This window comes from Bos indicus, chromosome 18 (genome assembly GCF_029378745.1).
Source record: "Bos indicus isolate NIAB-ARS_2022 breed Sahiwal x Tharparkar chromosome 18, NIAB-ARS_B.indTharparkar_mat_pri_1.0, whole genome shotgun sequence".
NCBI lineage: Eukaryota > Metazoa > Chordata > Mammalia > Artiodactyla > Bovidae > Bos > Bos indicus.
The window spans coordinates 64,393,335-64,399,085 of record NC_091777.1 but is presented as its reverse complement, the minus strand read 5'-3'; the positions used below and the strand labels follow the sequence as shown (position 1 = coordinate 64,399,085).

The following is a 5,751-nucleotide window of genomic DNA, read 5'->3' as shown; positions in this document are numbered from 1 at the left end:
AAGTTCTACAATGGAATATTAAAAATGCCACATTTTCCAAGAAAAAATATATTATGACAAAGCAACACAGAAAACAGTGATTAGGATAAAATATAAAACTAAGCCTCAATATTCTGTGTGTCAGTGATGAAGACTAAACGTTTAAGTGAAAAATATGGAGCAGGAAGATTCTCTTCCCTCCATCATATGACTTCATCTGTCTAATCAATCAAATTTACTGACGGTCAGCCGTGACCAACCTATACAACATATTAAAAAGCAGAGACATTATTTTGCCGACAAAAGTTCATGTAGTCAAAGCTATGTTTTTTCCCATAGTCATGTATGGATGCGAGAGTTGGACTATAAAGAAAGCTGAGCACTGAAGAATTGATGCTTTTGAACTGTAGTGCTGGAGAAGATTCTTGAGAGTCCCTTGGACTGCAAGGAGATTAAACCAGTCAATCCTAAAGGAAATCAGTCCTGAATATTCATTGGAAGGAGAAAGATGCTGAAGCTGAAACTCCAATACTTTGGCCACCTGATGCAAAGAACTGACTCACTAGAAAAGATTCTGAAGCTGGGAAAGATTGAAGGCAAGAGGAAATGGGAACAACAGAGGATGAGATGGTTGGTTGGCATCACTAACTCAATGGACATGAGTGTGAACAAGCTCCGGGAGTTGGTGATGGACAGGGAAGCCTGGCGTGCTGCAGTCCATGGGGTCACAAAGAGTCGGACACGACTGAGCGACTGAACTGACTGAACTGAGCCATGTAAAGAAAATCCAATGTGAAAAATGATGTAACCCACTGAATAACATTGATTTTTGTGTAACACTACAGCATATCAGAGAAACACGAGTGAAAAAAAAAAAAAACCGCAAACAAAAACATAACACCGTCTCCATTTCCCAGGATTCTTATCCTTGCCTATGAAATAAAACATCCACCCCCTCTGGAATAACAATGTAGAGCAATACTGGGTTGTGTGTAAGCGTATATCGGATATGAGCTACACCACAGGGATATAAACTTTGTGAAAACACTTCAGATGTTCCTGAAGAAAGGAGGCTCCTTCAGGCAGCTGCACTGGCCAAGGGGAAAACGGGTTGCCTTAGTAATGGCTGGAATCTTTTTCAAGTTGATAATCTCATGGATTCACTTTCAGACCTCTCAAGGCAGCAAGCCCATTTATCTATTTGACCTTCAAAGTTGTTTGGATTTGTGTAAAAATTTGTACTGAGTACAAACATCGGTGGTAACAAATTCTAATTACAAAATAAATTAGTCATGGGTATATAAACGTACAGCATGGAGACAGTAGTTAATAATACTGTATTGCATAATGAAAAGTGGTAAGAGAGTCGATCTTCAAACTTCTTGTCACAAGAAAGTTTTTGTAGTACGTACAGAGGTGGAAATGGTGACAGATTATATTTTGGGGGCTCCAAAGTCACTGTGGATGGTGACTGCAGCCAGGAAATTAAAATACGCTTGCTCCTTGGATGAAAAGCTATGACAAATCTAGACAGTGTATTAAAAAGCAGAGAACATCACTTTGTCCACAAAGGTCCATATAGTCAAAGCTATGTTTTTCCAGTAGTCATGTATGGATGTGAGAGTTGGACCATAAAGAAGTCTGGGCACTGAGGAACTGATGCCTTCAAACTGTGGTGCTGGAGAAGCCTCTTGAGAGTCCCTCCAACAGCAAGGAGATGAAACCAGTCCATCCAAAAGGAAATCAACCCTGAATATTCATTGGGAGGACTGATGTTGAAGCTCAGATGCTTCACATCCACCTGATGTGAAGATCTGACTCACTGGAAAAGACCCTGACTGAGAGAGACTGAGGGCAGGAGGGGGAAGAGGGCAACAGAGGATGAGATGGTTGGATGGCATCACCGACTCAATGGACATATGTTTGAGCAAAATCTGGGAGATGGTGAAGGACAGGGAGGCCTGGTGTGCTGCAGTGCACATGATCATGAAGAATCAGACAAGACAACACTGAAAACAACATGGAGGTAGATAGATATCAACTAGACTTATTTGACTGATTGTCTGTAACATATGCAAATATTCAATCATAATGTTGTAAGACCTGAAGTGATACTGTGTCATGTTATTTATGCTTCAGTAAAAGTGGGTATAAAATAAATATATAAATAATTGCAGAAGAAAGGAATTGGCTATTATTGAAGCTGTCTACTATGTATCTAAGGGGCTTCCCAGGGGGCACAGTGGTAGAGCCTGCCTGCCAATGCAGGAGATGCAGGAGACACAGGTTGAGCCCTGGTTTAGGGAAATCCCCCGGAGGAGGAAATGGCAACCTGCTCCAATATTCTTCCCTAGAAAATTCCATGGACAGAGGAGCCTGGGGTTGCAAAGAGTCAGACATGACTGAGAGATTGAACATGGATGTACTACATATTTAGCTATTTAACCATTTTTCTTCAAGAGCAGAACCTAGGAGTTTTAGGATCCCTCAGGAGTGACTGGAAGGTGGGAACTGTGGGAAAACACGAAGCCAAGACACTAGAGGTCTGTATCAACCATAGACAAAAATTTAAAAAGGCACTGATACAAAAATAAAAAAATAGAATTCAGCACGTAGAAGATGAAGGTGACCACCAGCATCAGGATGTTGTGGGCGGCTCTGGTCTCCAGGGGGCATCTGTGGTGTCCAGTGGGGGTGTGAATATGCTGCACCCTCTGGCAGTGTTTGAGCAGGAGAAGCACCATGGAGCCACTGGACCAGACCATGAGGGTAAGAAACATGGCATCCGAGATGGACCAAAAGTACATAAAAGCTGCGTAAGGAGCTGTGGGTGAGCAGAACCACTTCTCTTGATTGTCAGTATCACTTCTTGTGTTCTCTGGACCAGTAATCATCAAGGGAATGCAGATATTCATTAATATCTGAGCATCCAGATTCATTAATATCTGAGCTCATTAAACTGAGTATCCAGCAGGTGCAATGGGAAGGACCAATGACCTTGGGGCCCTTCCTCTGAGCATCACCCACTCCAATCTCCTGGGGGTGAGAGTGAAGGACTGATAGGTGCTCAGGATGCAGGTGGAGCACAGGGCGGTGCTCCGAGCCACTCTTTGTATGTAATACACAAACTTACACAACAGACTGTTCAGGGGCTTCCTCAAAACAAAAACTGCCATTATACAGGGAATCCCAGAGAAGAAAATAATCAGGAGATTGGCCAGTGCCAAGTGTGTGAGAATCACATCTGTATGTCTCTTTTTCTGGCCAAACAAGATTGGAGAGATGCTGTGGAAGAAAAGGATGACTTTACCCAGAGCCCCAACCACCACTAGGAACAGAAAGATGGTTTTCAGAACCACCTCCCTTGGGTTTCTCAGGGCATCTCTGTGAACAGACATGGAGAAGATGTCAGTGTCCTGAAGGTGAAAGGAAGCTGTGCAGGTGATGACAGAGTCAACATTGGGAAAGAATTCCTGATCTTTTCCTCTCCTGAGAAGGGAGACACTGTCATACTCCACATGTGGGGCTCAACCTGTAGGACACATGCATGACATCAGTTATACTTTTCACTATTAGTACATTAATTTCTACTATGTGGCATATCCTTATTCTCCACAAGCATGTAAGTTCATGAAGTTAAGAACTACATCCGGACTTCCCTGGGGTCCAGGGGTTAAGAAACTGGCTTGCAATGCAAAGACAGAGGATCAAACACTTATCAGGGAACCAAGGTTCCATATGCCAAGGAGCAAGTAAACTACGTGCTTCACCTAAGACCCAATGCAGCCAAATAAATAAATACATATATTTTTTTAAAGGACCACATTTATCTTGTTTACCAACATGGTCGATGCATAATAGATGTTACAAATATGTACTGAGTATATGACTATGTGACAGGAGACAGAAAAGCAGATACACTAAACCTCTTAGAGACATTCCTGCCTATTGTAAGAATGCATTAAGAAAAAATCGCAAATTGCGAAAGTATTGAACTTCTACGATTGTCCAGCTGATTTTAATACAGTTTCAACAGAGTCAGTTATCCACACTTAAAACTCATATTTCATCAGAATTACCATGCACGGTATAACTTCAAAAATCATTTGTGGACCTGCACTTTCTAGTTCCTCAGGTAAGGAGCTTGGGAGTCACCTTTCTGTCCTAACAAGGAAAACACCAAATAGACTGAAAATTCTCGAATCAGTAAGAGAGGTGAGAGACGGGGGACATCACTGCCTCCACAAGGGAAGGGACAGCAGGTGAAGAGAAGGAACCAAGATTATATTGGAGCAAAGATTCATGAGCAGAAATCCCTCTGGAACAAGCCCTGGATAGGAAATCCTGCATCATGATCAATGGATCGATGGGGACTCAGTGTGTAGGAGTCTGACAGAATCTCCAGGAGGACCACTCATCCCACAGTTCTGTGAGTCTGGTGATATTTCCCTCAGTTAATATCAGAGAAATCCACCAGATCATTTGGAGTTCTGTATCTGCTGTGACTAAACATGCACACAAGCCAGTAGAAGCAATAATAATTAATGTGACGCTGAATCAGCAGAGAAGTGTGTGACTCACCTCGTCCCAGGTCAGCACAGAAGTCAGAGCTGGTCTGTGCAGGCCTCCTAAGAGAGGGAGAAGCCCTGCTGAGAGAGCTCATCATGTGCCCAGGACCATGGACAGAGGAGTCAGGAACTTGGCCCTGGACAGAGGGACACAGGGAGAGCTGTGGAGGGTGGAGCAGGCCGGGTTCGGTGCAGAATCACTATGCCTTTTCTCAGAGATTGCTTCTGATGGCGCTCAATCTTAGCCACGACGACCATCTGGGGTCCTTGTCAATACTGGCCTTAGAATGTCTGAACTGCTACAACAAAACATCACCCACTCGAGAGGATTATAAACAGAAATTTATTGGTCACATTTCTGGAGGTTAGAGGTCCAAGATGAAGGCTGCAGCATGGTTCCTATATGGGGAGAGCTGCCTTCTTGATTCATGACTGGTGCTTCTTGCTGTGTCCTTAGGTGATGGAAAGAGTCATGGAGCTCTGGACGTCTCTTTTATAAGGGCACTTATATAGTTCATGAGGTCTCCACCTGGCAAGGCCCACATCCTGAAACCATCATGTTTGGGGTTATGATATCAATATATGAATTTTGGGCCAGAAATACTCAGACAATTCCATGGTTCAAGGTACACTCCACTGTATTTGAAAATATTAAATTCAGCATTGAATTATCACAGACAGTATTATTCTAATCCTATTACCATTTTTTAAATTTTATTGTTATGAGGTATAGGCGATTGACAATGCTATGATAGTTTCAGGTGAACAGTGAAGGGCCTCAGCCATACATGTACAGGTATCCATTCTCCACCAAACTCCCCTCCCATCCTGGCTGCCAGATCAAATTGACTAGAGTTCCCTGTGCTATATAATAGATCATTTGTTGGATTTCCACTTTCAGTTCAGTTCAGTTCAGTCGCTCAGTCGTGTCCGACTCTTTGCGACCCCATGAATCACAGCACGCCAGGCCTCCCTGTCCATCACCAACTCCCGGAGTTAACTCAGGCACACATCCATCGACTCAGTGATGCCATCCAGCCATCTCATCCTCTGTTGTCCCCTTCTCCTCCTGCCCCCAATCCCTCCCAGCATCAGTCTTTTCCAATGAGTCAACTCTTCACATGAGGTGGCCAAAGTACTGGAGTTTCAGCTTTAGCACCATTCCTTCCAAAGAAATCCCAGGGCTGATCTCCTTCAGAATGGA

The 5,751-nt window shown here is 43.4% G+C and overlaps 1 pseudogene; it reads right to left on the bottom strand.

The window, feature by feature from the left end:
* Positions 1–2,164: 2,164 nt before the first annotated feature.
* LOC109572058 (vomeronasal type-1 receptor 4-like) lies at positions 2,165–3,614 on the bottom strand (annotated as a pseudogene).
* Between the last annotated feature and the right edge of the window lie 2,137 nt (positions 3,615–5,751).